Source organism: Nicotiana attenuata, unplaced genomic scaffold, assembly GCF_001879085.1.
Source record: "Nicotiana attenuata strain UT unplaced genomic scaffold, NIATTr2, whole genome shotgun sequence".
Lineage (NCBI taxonomy): Eukaryota > Viridiplantae > Streptophyta > Magnoliopsida > Solanales > Solanaceae > Nicotiana > Nicotiana attenuata.
Window position 1 is genome coordinate 78,040 of NW_017670709.1, and position 15,801 is coordinate 93,840.

The 15,801-nt window shown below is 35.5% G+C and overlaps 1 non-coding gene across 1 annotated transcript; it reads left to right on the forward strand.

The window, feature by feature from the left end:
• Positions 1-248: 248 nt before the first annotated feature.
• Positions 249-321, forward strand: TRNAE-CUC. Its single transcript has one exon. It is a non-coding gene; the product is annotated as a tRNA-Glu (tRNA).
• Positions 322-15,801: the final 15,480 nt, after the last annotated feature.

The following is a 15,801-nucleotide window of genomic DNA, read 5'->3' on the forward strand; positions in this document are numbered from 1 at the left end:
GGAACCAAACTGAAGGCATTCTTGTAAATGTAAGCTATTCATTTTACCTTTGTGTCTTCAAAGTAGTCAAGTCCAAATTTTCCTTAAAATTATCAATAGTGGAGTCAATCCAACAGTACTTTCGCTGAGAATTCTCCCTCCACACTTTTCAATTTATGCAATTTTCAGATTCATTCTTGGAGGTATGCTTTGTTCCTTATAAACATTTTCAGCTTAGTCAAATTAATGCGATATTGATGAACACAACTTCCGTTGTAGTCTAGTTGGTCAGGATACTCGGCTCTCATCCGAGAGACCCGGGTTCAAGTCCCGGCAACGGAAATACTTTTTTTTGTTATGAACTTTCTGCTTTAATAAACTATAGGAGAAAGAGATGGACCAAAACAGGAGGAATTTGAGGAACTATGGAGTTTTCCACAAAGAGTAACAGCTGAAGTTGGTGTTGTAACCCCGCGTCAAACCTTGGGCTAAAGGGACAGCACATAACTGGGCTAAGTCATCAGTGCTTTCAAATTCCGGAAATACCCCCGAGTGTGCAAGCACATAACTGGAAGCTCCTCAAAATGTCCCCTTGTTATAGTATATATATATATATATATATGTATATATATATATATATATATATATATATATATATATATATATATATATATATATTCGAGCATCTTTACCTAATGTGGCTGGGAATATTTTTTGTGTAAATTCTAATGTGGCTGTAAATATTATTTGTGTAATTTTTTCACATTACAAGATTAAATTGACCTACAACATAGGTGGCTATTCATAGCAAGCATGATATGGTAACCTGAAAAGTAGAGCAATAATTTACTGTTACAAGTTAAACTGAAGTGATTCTTTAAATAAACCGTTATTTGCACGCTCTCCTATAATAATTAGAGCTGAAAATATAATGTATGTTATAAATAGAATTTTATTTATGGTGAATGTCTATATTTAGGGAGATTCTAGGGTTTATTACTTGGTGGCTAAGTCACTCTCTCCCTATAAATAGAGGGTTCTATTCCATTGTAATTCATCCCAAAATTAATAAGAATTTTCTCTCCCTACTTTTCTCTGCAATACTATTCTTCTTCTTTTATTGTTTCATAACACGTTATCAGCACGAGACTCTAATCAATTGAGTAGAAGCTTTGGGATTGAGCATAATCATTGTCAATTGTTCCATGAACTTCCTTCATGATTAAATTCTGGATTTAAGGTAAGTATTTTACCGTATTTTTCTCTTATATTCTATACTTTGATTTTAAATACAAGCAAAGAAAATAAATTTTGATTATAACTCTAATGGAGTTTGTAAGAAACTACAACCACTCGAAGTGGTAAAATTTCTATGTCTTGCCATGATTAAAGTCATGTATGATCGTGAGGCACAAGAAGTGGAAACCCGTCCCATTGAATTTGCTCCATTCTCATTCCCTTAAGAGAATGTGATAGCACTATGTGATAAGTCTGAAAGAAGATAAAATTATTACTATGAATGTATCAATGGATGTGGACGTGGCAATAGACGAAATTATAATCGTCATCATTGTGGTAATGAGAACAATAAGGATTCTCTAAATAATTATTCACTTTATGAAAGTATTATTTGTCATCGATTTGACATGAGATTTTATAAAGCACATATAGATGATTATGGTCCATTCATGATGTGAATTTGACAACATCTGGTTTACAAATACATATTCATTCTTGGAAGAATATGAACGTGCTAGTGGTAATGAATATACCACACTCACCTCTAGAAGGAGGTTTGAGATGATATAAGAAAATAATGTCATTATTATGGCATGAATGGTCATTGGTCACGTACCTATTGTACGCCAAAATATTTTGGTAATGTGATTATTAAAGAATAACATTAATGCAAGAAACATATCTTGCATATAATTTTGACCATAACCATAATGGTATAACTTTCTCTTTAAAAGAGATATTCACCATATGGATGTTGATGAATATGTGGTAGTACAAAATTAATTGAGAACTCTGCAAGAGCCAATTATACTATTTTGGAGAAACACAATTGATTACCAACAAGGTATTGTGTTGTAGTAAGTCTCAAAGAAACTTATTCAATTTCTAAAGTATTCGCGAAAGTGGTTGGTCATACTGAGACTATAAATAAAGGAAAGATTTAATATCTTCTATTACCACTACTTGTAGCGGGGTAATATGTATGTGAAAAGTTACCCGCTTTATTCTCCAGTTTGTACTACACAAATAAAACAATACCATACTAAAGTGGATGTTTATTGATATAAAAACCCATATCATAATAAACTTGAATTTTATTGATAATTGCACACGTCATGGTGTAAATCTGAAGTTTATCGATATTGATAATTTATTCAGTTGGCATAATTGGTTTCGCCATATCAATTTAAGTATTATGTGCAAAAACAATAGAGAATTCACATGGATAAATATTAAAGAACTAGAAAGTTCTTTACGAATTCTCTTATATTGCTTGTTCTCATTAATTAATAGATCAACAAAAATTGGGATTGAATCCCATGAATACTGGAAATTTAAATGTGAATATGGGCCCATTCACCTGCCATGTATACCACATAAGATGCATCTATGAGATGGTTGCATGTGCGATTATTATTAACCCGCAACATGGTATTTGCGAGGTAACTTGCTCAATAATTTAATTTAGAGCATAATTTCTAGATTTTCTATTCAAGAAGTTCATCTTGATAAGTTGGTTTACATCACAGTTGGTTTAGCAAAATGATTTATTGAGTGCCTCCACTTAATAGCTAAACTATTGCTTATGAGAACAAAGTTATATATATCAGTTTGATATACGTTATATACGAAAGTATATTATTTTCTCCCCTCACAATTGGTTCATGGTCAGGAACTAAATAATTCCATCTTATTATTATTGATGTGCGGTGTATATTTTGATTAACACCATAAAGCACAAAGATGAGTTCTCAAAGTTGAGGAAACAAGTTAGTTTTTCCAACATGAGGGGGAGACATGATAAACAGTTGAGAAAAAGTTACGTGAAATGAATTATCATTTGTTCATATAGATCCTCGAATAAGATAATATGAACTTGAAGTTCATAAAAAGATAATTCATGTGCAATATATTGCAAAGCATGCCAGACGCATTTGCTTGCCCAAAAAAAGTAACTATATTCTCATTGCAAATGCTCATATTAAGTCCTAGAAGGACAAAGTCTATGGTACGCTTATAGCATACAGACAAATCGGTCTCAAATAAAACTTTTTGATAAAGAAGATGAGCAAATGATCATAATAAAGGAGGCAAGTGATCTAGAAGATCACATGACATAACACTTCATAAAAGATTCAGGTACCTGAATATATGAATGAAGAGATCTCTATGTTATGTCTTTATGAAAAATAAGAAGGTTGTGACCGATATAAAATGTTTGTCGACGACATCTATAATTGCGCTAAATATATATGAGGATCTCAAGTCTGGAGAAACAATTCCAGTAGAATTTGGTTTCCTATGAAAGACATGTAGTTTTGAACATGTAGTTCATACACTTGAAAGTATAAAGTCAATGATATGTGCAATCAGTTTTCGATATCTTATATGTCTGGCATGACATGAAAACTTGATGTAAATCTAAACTCTATTTATATGGCTTATTGACTATATTTATATGGTAATCCATGAACGATTTAAAATGCTGATAGCATATGCAATTCTTGGAGAATTTTTTTGGTCACGAATGACCACATCCTAAGTGCAATTTGTGCACAAAGGTATCTTGCTATAACTATAAGCATGATAATGTGATAGCGAGGATTTTCAAGGTGCAACATATTCATTGGAGTTAATATGGCGAATTTATTCACCAAATCTTTGCCGACGTCAACCTTCAAGAAGCTAGCGCACAAGATTGGGATGCGAATGCTTAAGGATGTGAATTGATGCTCTCATCAGGGGGAGTTAATACGCGTTGTACTCTTTTTCCCTTACAAGATTTTGTCCCACTGTGTTTTCCTTGCAAGGTTTTTAACGAGGCAACCAAAAGGCGTATTGTTAGATATGTGTACTTTTTTTCCTTTACTAGAATTTTTTCCCACTGGGTTTTATTTTAGTTAAGGTTTTAACGAGGCACATTATCTGTTGAATAGACATTCAAGGGGGAGTGTTATAAATAGAATTTTATTTATGGTGAATGTCTATATTTAGGGAGATTTTAGGGTTTATTACTTGGTGGCTAAGTCACCCTCTCCCTATAAATAGAGGGTTCTATTCCATTGTAATTCATCCCAAAATTAATAAGAATTCTTTCTCCCTACTTTTCTCTGCAATACTATTCTTCTTCTTTTATTGTTTCATAACAATGTAATTGTAGTTTTTAATTTAAACTTGTTTTCTCTTTGCTATGTTATTTGAAAGGGAAAAAACGAATATATTTATTTACATAAAAGAAAGTATACTACGCACTCCACAAGCAAGAAAACCAAAATACATGTCTTTACTTTTTACTTAAATGAATATTTGTTTAATTTGGGATTCGTAAAAACTTACTCGCATTCGTTGTCAATTATCGACCATGCAATGTCCAAATTAACGTTATATCCTTCCCAAATGCAAGTTCAATGTACTATATGTCATTATCGGCAAGTAGAATATTGTGAATGTATTTATGTGAAATGTTCCCTTCTTTCTACTAACATCCACATATGCCAGCTTGATCCTTGAACGTATTAATGTTTGATTTTTCTCGTATTGCTGCTTTGAAGAGCAAGTTCTTCCTCAAAGATATCAAACCTCAGTCCATCTTCAACTTTCTGGTGCTCTTCCACCATATTTTTCGGTATAACTACGCTGCGGCAAAGCGGGCAATTACTGTTTTGTCCCTTGCCATACATCACTCATGTATCTTGTAACGATCCGGCCGGTCGTTTCGAGAGTTGTAGCCCCGTTCCTCCATTTCCTGCTTCTTTTGTGTTTTACAGCTGTATTATGATTTATCAGGTTAGTTGGTTCGGGTCCGGAGTGATTTCAGAATGAATTGAGACACTTAGTCTCTTATTTGAAAGCTTAAGTTGGAAAAATTAAACGGATGTTGACTTATGTGTAAACGACCTCGGATTTGAATTTCGATAGTTCCATTAGCTCCGTTAGGTAATTTTGGAGTTAGGAGCGTGTCCGGATTGTGTTTTGGGTAGAATTAGGCTTGAAATGTCGAAAGTTGAAAATTTGAAAAGTTTGACCGGGAGTTGACTTTTTGATATCTGGATCGGATTGAATTTCCGGAAGTTGGACTAGGTCCGTGGTGTCAATTGTGACTTGTGTGCAAAATTTGAGGTCAATCGGACTTGATTTGATAGGTTTTGACGTCGTTTGTAAAATTCAAAAATTTTGAAGTTCATTAGGCTTGAATCAATGTGTAATTCGTGTTTTTGATATTTTTTGAGGCGATTTAAGGATTTGACTAAGTTTGTGTGATGTTTTGAGACTTTTTGGTATGTTTGGTTGAGGTCCCGAGGGCCTCGGGTGAGTTTCGGGTGGTTAACGGATCATTTATGGCCTTTGAGATATAGCTGATCTGCTGGGTTTTTTTTTGCTGTTGCTAGTTTCCTCTTATGCGTACGCGAGGCAGGTCTCGCGTTCGCCGAAGCGTACCTGGAGGTTGAGGAGGATTTGTTCTTCGCGTTCGCGAAGGTTTGGGAGTAGAGTTCATCGCAGACGCGATATGGGGAACGCGTTCGCGAAGAGAGAAAAGGCAACTGGGGACCCCATTCATTTGGTCTACGCGTTTGCGGAGGTGAGGTCGCGTTCGCGATGAGAGAGGTCGGTAAAGGTTCGCGTTTAGGAGTGGTTGATCGCGTTCGCGTAGAAGGGATTTCTGGTCAGAGGCAATTTGTGCTTCGCGAACACAAGGGTGCTTCCGCATTTGCGAAGGAGGCGTACCTGGACAAAATAAAAGATTCAAAAAACGAGAGTTTTGAGGTCATATCACAAAATTGAAGTAGGAGCTCGGTAGAACGCGTTTTTTGGAGAGATTCTTGCGTGGGTGTTTGGGGCAAGTGATTCCTATCTAATTTTGGTCAAATTCCATGATTATGTTTTTAATTTCACCATTTAATTTTTGATTTGGGGTGGAAAGTTGGGGAAAAGAGGAAGTGTACTTGAGATGAAATTTTGTGGTTTTGAATGGGATTTTGTTATCGGATTTGAGTAAATTTGGTATGGTTATACAAGTAAGTAAATGAGCTTTCGGGTTTTGTGAATTTTGTCGGATTTTGAGACGTGGGCCCTGGGGCTGAGTTTGAGCCGATTTCGGATTTTTGGCTATGATTTGGCATTCTTCTTGTGGAATTGATTACTTTAGCCTATATTGATCGTATCGTATTACTTGTGGTTAGATTCGGGACGTTTGGAGGCCGATTTGAGAGGCAAAGGCAGTGCGGAGTAGGATTTTGCTCGGTTTGAGGTAACACTTTCAAACTTGGTTCTGAGGGTTCGAAACCCCAAATTATGTATTATGTGATTGGTATTGAGATGACACACATGCCAAGTGATGGGCGCGCGGGCGTGCATCGTGAGAATTGTGACCTGGTTGATTCCATGGCATTGTATAGTGACTCTATCTTGTTAATATTCGCGTTTCATCATGTGATAAAGTAATTGAGCTGTAAATTGTTTCTCCCAAACGCACACACAAGTATACGTGATCGTACAAGTAACATAAGATTGTAAGTCCAGATATCGTACCCACAGGGACTTGTTATTAACTATCAACTAAATTAAACCAAACAATTAATCTATTCAAGTGAATCCCAACATATGAATATTTAACTAAATTTAATCTATAGTAACAAATTAAGAGATTAAAGAAAACAACGACAAGCTTAAAGATAAATTCAATAGGAGAGGATATTTTAGAGCTATAGTTTAGCTAACAATCCGTTGAATTTTCTACCTAAATTTGTCTAATTAATTTATCTAGTTTATTGATTGACGGGGTTAATATTGCTCGTAGCCTTCTCCCGAAGTACAACGCGCCTATTAAAACTAACCTAATACCTATATTCCTATGGAATTAGGATTAACAAGAATGCACTAATAATTCCCGTATAATAACCAAGCAAGGCGATTAGGTATATCCCTATCCTAACCGCAAATCCGTTCCCGATACTTGAGTTTAAGATCTTGCTCTATTCAAGCTTATTTGCAATCTAAAGTTCCCTCTCCCGAGCTCAATCCTAGATTCGTAGATAGTATTCAATTGGTGATCAAGCAATCAAATAATTAAGCGCAAGATTCAAAAAAAGAAATCAATATAATAAAATAATAAGAACAATTCAAGTTTCAAACCACAACGTTCATGTAGCACACCACAACTCTAGAACAAATAAACTATGAATTAAAGGAAGAGAAGAGAAGAAAAACTAGTTAAAAGCCTCCTCCAAGCATGGTGTGTGTTCCTCCACGTGAATTCTCCTTCAAAGTCTGTTAGATATCTTCCAAGTTAGGTTTGGGATCCCTTTTATACGAGATGGAACCGTGTAGGGTCAAAATAACCTTGTCTCGGACGAAATAGGAAAATACCGTCACCCAGCGTACAGTAATGTTTTCACGTTCCCCTTTTTCAATTCTTGCGCTGCCAGGTTTTCTTTACTTGTTTAATTTCAATTTCAATTCTTTGTCTTCCACTTGGGGGGACAAAACCCAAAGGGTTTCCCCTTTTTTTATTCTTTTAATTTTCTTTCTATTTCTTCCACGTTTTATTTAATTTTGCTCCACATCACTTTATGTTCACACAGCTTTATTCCTACACAGTTAAAATATAATATTAAGCATAAAGTAATATAATTAATACTCAAAAGATGATTAAAAGTACTAGAATGTGAGGCAACAATGGGTAAATATATGTTGTTTTGGCCAAACATCAACACCCCACACTTAGACTCTTGCTCGTCCTCGAATAAGCATTAAAATCATTCTCAATAAAATAAGCCTAGAAACACCACCACTTCCGTTGATACTAACAATTAGGCCCTATAGCAACTCAAACCATCCGATATACACTTCCTGATCATCGTGCAAGATATACAAGTCACAAAAAAAAAAAGAAACCTCTAACCTCCTAACCTCATAGATGGACTCTAACTTATCAAATATAAGCTCGCTCACCTATTCTGTCAAATAAAGCTAATAACATCACTTATCTATCATGAAATCAGTGCCCTCACAAGAATAAATAGTCCATACACTCAAATCAAAGAATTAATATAATTTAAGGACTTAGCATCAAAGAACAACTCTCGCACTCACAAATGAATTCACATGTATGCACAAAGAACCATAATGTTGCCATTATGTACATCTCTACTATTTAAGTATGCTCGAATAGAATCAAATAGGACTTTAACGGGTTGTAATGTTGGCTAAGGGACGGGTAAGAGAATTATATAACAGTGACTTGCACTTCCCTAAGTAGTTTGCACTTTTAGACTTCATCAGCTATTATTTTCAACTCTTAATTTTATTTTTCCGCCCTCTCTTCATCAATTATTTCACAAGTATTTCTCTCATATCAAGAACGTTTTATTTTTTTTTTCATGTCACATTCTTTTCAAGAAGGCCTTTTCATCACCTTTCAGCCCTCATTGGTCACCATTTTTCACTTAACCATCCCATTCTTCAAATTTCATAATTAATATCACAGTCTAAGCAACAATGCTCAAGGACGCAAGGCGCAAAAACTAGGGATTCAAACAAAAGGATCAAGGCAAAAATACGGCTTCCAAACAAAAGGCTACACACTCAAAGGGCTAACTAGTGGTACAATATATGAAAAGGCTAAAATTCACAAGGCATATCATAAACAAAGCCTATTATCATCTTCTAAACAGAGCAACACTTTTATTTTGCTTCAATAACATGGAGGGCAAGTTCTAGACTAAGATGCATAACATGGAATATATGTAAGAAATCCTCACCCCACATGGCACAAGTATCAATCAAGATGGATCAATTCTACTATAAGACAGACAGGATCATAGCTAACAACAAAATAAGAATAAGGTATATACAGAGTCACAACCCTGAGCTTAGGTGTCAGAAAGTCTGCTATTTTATCCATTATTCAAGCACTCAGAGGAAAGTACTACTCAAGCTCAGGCATAATATGCTAGTATCAAACAAGTCACAAAGCTTTTTCTTCTCCCTATTTTTCTACTCAAAAAAAAAATCTAATCCTAAAAGTGAAAAAAAAAGTTCACTCGGTTCAAGTTACATCCCCTGAAAAAGAACAGATGCAAAAAAGAAAAACCAAGGGGGGATTATTATTACCTAAGTAAAATTAACTAGAATTCAAAAATCTTTTTTATATATTTTTTTATTGGACCTTAATCCCTCAAGAAAGCTGTCCAAGAGATCTATCGTAAGGAAAAGTTCAAAATATGAATTTTTTCTTTATTTTATTTTTTCTTTTTTCTTTTTAACAAAAACTACTACACTGAATATTAGTGCTACAACTAAGCTAAGATAGCACAGAAAACCACCCAGACAATCTCCTCACCCCACACTTAAAATTGTGCAATGTCCTCAATGCACACTGTAAATAACAAGAGGGTAAAAGAGACTCCCTGGTAGGCCAAAGGCCGAAGTATTAGCAGCTCACAGGATACTCAGACTTCTCCGAGGTATGATCCCTTGTGCGGGTACCTCACACTTAGTTTCAACCACATGCTCGATTTTTTACATGCCTATAGGCTTTGATTCCATGCTCCTACTCCTACAAAACACAAAAACAACACTACAGGATAATACAATAAAAAAATAAACAAAAATAAAAAGAAAAAAAATAGAATTGGGTTGCCTCCCAACAAACGCCTTATTTATAGTCGTGGCACGACGCCATCACTTCACCACTTTTCCTTCAACTTTGAGGATATGAATTGTGACCCCAATTTTGTATCAATTTTTCTATCACGTCCTTGGCGGTGGTGTAAAAATAAAGAAACCAAGCAATAGGTATCGCATCTTGCACTTCTTGGCCTTTAAGTGAGGGATGTCGTTTTGCCTTTTTGGTGTTGCAATTTTTAGTATATAAGCACCTTGTTCCTTATCTATTGACTCCTCCATATGCTTTACAGGATCGATTCTCATGTCACCAACCAAACACAATGTTGAAAAGTGTTTGGAATGAGATTCTTCTTGGAAATTGGCATTAATTCGTCCATTCTAGCCTGCATTCTTTTGATCGCTAAGGCGTCAAGATCTTGTTGCTCGGCTACTTGCCTCATCATGTCCTATTGCTCGGCTACTGCTTGCCTCATCATGTCCATCATACGTGCAACGCATTCCATATTCTCCATTTCCTTGCTCCCATCAAACTCATAAACATTATTAGAAACATTATAATAAGAGCTCTTAGAAGGATAATAAGAATTAAGACAACCATCCCAATGGCTACCTTGACAACTACACATATTACAAATATTCCATCCATAAGATTGAGATTCACAATTTTTCCACAAGTGTGGTCCTACACAATATGGACAAGGATAACCATAATAAAAATAACCAATATTCGATCAATTCTCATTCCATGATGCCATGTCAACAAAGATAATAAAATATTAAATTAAAAAAAAAACTAGAATAGACAAAAACTAAAAATCCAATCTAGTAGATAGTTAATTTCTAAGTCCCTGGCAACGGCGCCAAAAATTTGTTTCTCCCAAACGCAAGTATACGTGGTCGTACAAGTAATATATGATTGTAAGTCCGGATATCGTAGCCATAGGGACTTGTGATTAACTATCAACTAAATAAAATCAAATAATTAATCTATTCAAGCGAATCCTAATGTATGAATTATTAACTAAAATTAATCTATAGTAACAAATTAAGAGATTAAAGAAAACAACGACAAGCTTAAAGACGAATTCAATAGGAGAGAGTATTCTAGAGCTATGAGTTAGCTAACAATCCCGTTGAGTTTTCTACCTAAATTGTCTAACTAATTTATCTAGTTTATTGATTGACGAGGTAAATATTGCTCGTAGCCTTCTCCCGATGTACAAATCGCCTATCAAGCTACCTAACGTCTATATTTCTATGGAATTAGGATTAACAAGAACGCATTAGTAATTCCCGTATAATAACCAAGCAAGGCGATTAGGTATATCCCTATCCTAACCGCAAATCCGTTCCCGATACTCACGTTCAAGATCATGCTCTATTCAATCTTATTTGCAATCTAAAATTCCCTCTCCCGAGTTCAATCCTAGATTCGTAGATAGTATTCAATTGGTGATCAAGAAATCAAATAATTAAGTGCAAGATTGAATAAATAAACTATTATGATAAAATAATAAGAACAACTCAAGTTTCAAATCACAACGTTCATGTAGCACACCACAACTCTAGAACAAATAAACTATGAATTAAAGGAAGAGAAGAGAAGAAAAACTAGTTAAAAGTCTCTTCCAAGAGTGGTGTGTGTTCCTCCACATGAATTCTCCTTCAAAGTCTGTTAGATATATTCCAAATTGGATTTAGGACCCCTTTTGTACGAAATTAAACCGTGTAGGATCAAAATAACCTTGTCTCGAGCGAAATAGGAAAATCGTGTCACCCAACGTCCAGGGCAGTGCCTCACGCTGCTCCTGACGCTGTGGCCAGTAACGTTTTCACATTCCCCTTTTTCAATTCTTGCACTGCCAGGTTTTCTTTACTTGTTTGATTTCAATTTCAATTCTTTGTCTTCCACTTGGGGGGACAAAACCCAAAGGGTGTCCCCCCCCCCCTCCTTTTTTTTTTATTCTTTTAATTTTCTTTTTTTTTCCCCGCATTTTATTTAATTTTGCTCCACATCACTTCATCTTCATACCGTTTTATTCCTACACAGTTAAAATATAATACTAAGCACAAAGTAATATAATTAATACTCAAAAGATGATTAAAAGTACTAGAATGTGAGGCAAAAATGGGTAAATATATTTAGTTTTGGCCGAACAGCATAAATCATGCTAGATATCTTGTTTAGGCTTGATGCCGGTACTGTTGGGGCCCTTAGAGGTCGTTTCTTGATGTCATCTCACTGATTTCATTGAAATTCTGTACTCAGTCATATTCATGCATTTTTATATCATATCTCAGTCTCAGTAATTTATTGATACATCATATGATTGTTCCGTGTTAGTTTCATGACATTGTGAGCCCGTGGGTGAGACTGGAGAGATTGATGACTGAGTGAGGCCGAGAGCCTGATTATGAGTGACATTTATGGGATCGGGCTGCACACCGCAGCAGTTATATTGATTTGTGATAGCGCTTGGGCTGTAAGAGTTCCTCTAGAGTCTGTAACACAACCCCAGTGAGCGCAGTTAATATTATTGACGGATGTATATTCCCTGGACATGGATCTTGTCCAAAGTACTTGATACCTGGAGATGGATCTTCTCCACAGGGCTGGATTGCCCTTTTCCTCGGTACTGGGTGACTTATGGTCAGTGATGTATATATTTCGGGATGGATCTTCCCTGGGCTGGATGGGCCATATACAGTACCGAGTGATTGAGCATTTGAGAGTGGAAGCACATGGTGCATTTCATACCGCATGTGCATTTGCATGTAGAGATAGTTGAGTTATATACCTTACACTATTCGGATTTGTATATACTTTACTACTTTGAGCTGTCTATTTAACTTGAAAGCATGCCTACGTTTCCACACATATATTTCTAATTTATCTGTTCCGATTGAGTTCGTCACTACCTTTCAGTCCAAAGTTTGGACTCGTTACTTACTGAGTTGGTGTACTCACGTTACTCCCTGCACCTCGTGTGCAGATCCAGGCGATACCGGTCGTAGCGGTGGTTGCTGATTGAGGTTTCAGAGTTTGGAGACTATCGAGGTAGCTGCACGGCGTTCGCGGGCCTTGACTCTCTCCTTTATCATTTGTCGTATTTTCAGTTTATTTCTTTAGACACTGTAGTGGACTGTATTCCTATTTAGACGCTCATGTACTCAGTGACACCCCCGGTTTTGGGCTGGATTGTATCATATTTTGGGATTTATTATGTTTCAATAAGGTTTCTTTAATTGTTAAATGCTTCCGTTTTATTTTCAAACTTATTGTTGCTGTTATGGGTTGTTAAGTTGAGGCTAACCTAGTTCCACGATAGGCGCCATCACAACGATCGATTTTGGGTCATGACATATCCAAGCAATTTTCATGGAAAATGTGACTGCAACTTTCAATCTTCCTCCCTTTATCTCCATTCTCGAAATCACATAAATAAATCGAACAATCAAATGGTTCAGTGGCAGCTAAAGCCAGTAACTTCCTCTTTTTGTACACAAATTTAGAGCTTTTCTTGTCTATCATTTTATTGTGCTTTTTTTTTCGAGGCTCCGTAGATACGAACTAAATAGAACAATAAAAACCAGCAGTAGACATCTCAAAACTTGAGGAAACGATGAAAAGAAGAAACTGTTGATCAGCTCGTAAAAATGAGAGAAAAATTTAGTGAGAGCCGGCATTTTTTGTGTGTGTAGAATATGCTGAAAATAACAGAAAGAAGAAATACTACTAGTATAGTAAGTGTAGTACTAGAATGGTATATATAATTTAATTTGGAGGTGGCGGCTCGCTGCTTTACGGATATGCTCTACTTTTATTAGTTGACTGCTGCAGTTATATTTGGGATGACTAGTCTATTTTTGTGGAATAGAGGGTCAGTGTGCTATAAGATTATTAACTGAAACTAGAAGAAATACTTTATATGACACAAATATGATGGCCGTTTAAACTTCAAAATTTAAAAAAAATATTTTTTTAACTAAAATTCATGCCGAATCAAATTAGGTTAAAACAGAGGGAGTATACGTTAAGAAGAAGGTGCAGACATGATTTTGACCTTGTAAGATCATAATTGTTTTATAGACTGACTCGTCGATAACCTAGCCAAAAGAAACACAATGGGAAAATTTAGAAGAACTAGCTAGCGACTCTATGTACAAAAGCAATAAAAATTATCTTAATCAGCACTTTTGTGAATGGCCACTAAAAATTCTAACGACCAAAATTTAATACCGGATAAATATTCTAGGGGTAATAAAAATTACCACTAAAGACTTTTTTGTCGTCGTAACAATTAATTCCAAAGGTCAAGTTTTGTTAGTTTGCATGACTCAAATTCAATGTTTTTGACTTTTTTGTTGCTTTCTATTTGCAGCTATTCCCTCTTGTTTCCTTCTCACGGCCTGGAAATAAACTAGGCCCAACGCTCGTCAATTTGGCTATTTGACTCTTCCAAAATGTGGCGTAAAAATTGGGGGAAGTGCACGGTTAGCCACTAATAATATATGTATTTACTTTTAAGTCATTCTTTAAAATGTCTTTAGTTTTTAGCCACTGCTTTAATAAACTTTACCTGCCCGGACGAAAACACCCTTCTGCTCATAAAGTTCAGGACCAAGTGTCCTTAACTTTTGAACTTGGAACTCGAAGTTCAGGGCCACCTGTTAATTTCTGTGGTTGTAACTCTAAGTTAAGGACTACTTGTCCTTAACTTTTGAACTTGTAAGTCTAAGTTCAGGACCTATTGTCCTTAACTTTTGAGCTTGTTAGCCTAAGTTCAGGACCAAGTGTCCTTAACTTTTGAACTTGTAACTGTAAGTTCAGGACCAAGTGTCCTTAACTTTTGAGCTTGTTAGTCTAAGTTCAGGACCTATTGTCCTTAACTTTTGGGCTTCTTAGCCTAAGTTCAGGACCTATTGTCCTTAACTTTTGAGCCTGTTAGTCTAAGTTTAGGACTTCAGGACCTATTGTCCTTAACTTTTGAACTTATAACTATAAGTTCAAAACCTATTGTCCTTAACTGTAACTTTTGAGTGTCAGTATATTTATATTCATGTATTCATCATGTATACCTACAAAAACTTCTCAATCCCTCGTCATTCTTATAACATCTTGAGATTCGTTGCATGAAGTTGCGAGAACATCTTACATTTCTATCTTCAACATTCGCAATAATTGAGAAACACTATAATTAGCACATGCAAAGACAATAATGAGTGGACGGGTGGAGTACTTAGTATTAGAACTGCTAGTAAGCCATACCATATAATCATCTGGAAATATAATAATATCTAATTAATTGATTTCTTTCCTTAAAACAGGTAAACAGTTAAAATGAAGAAGCATTAGAAAAATCAATGGATGGCCTGCAACTACACTGGGAAGCTTCTGAAATAACTTTTCTCCTCCTTTGTTCTATTTGTTCTTACCAGAAAGCATGACCCTTTTGAGTGAACTCAAGGGAATGCCTTGAAACTAAGGGAAACGGAAATTTTATCTCTCAGACGGCGACACAGTTCTTCTCCCTAACACATGAAAGAGATAGAAGAAAGGGTAACACAGTCTTTTCATATTAATTTTAATAGACTAGTGGCTACTATTGCTAAGCATTAAAAATGCTGGATAAAAAGTAAATACCACTTTAAAAAGTGGCTGTCCCACATAATTTTCACTAAAAATTGCACGGGGCGCCCTATTTGGCCGCCCCCATTTAACCTATACCCATTTTTAAATTTTTTTTAACTTGTACCCACTTTTTAAACAACTTCAGCCCCTTTTCTCCTCCTCCTTCTCCTCCTTCGTTTTCTTCTTCTTCTCTCTTCTGCTACTGTTGGTGCTGCTATGAAACTTCAGTTCATGGGATGATTACCATAAGTATGTTTATCAGATTATTTAAAAATAAATTATATATAATTATGTAAGTTAGTAGACAATAATTTATGGATATT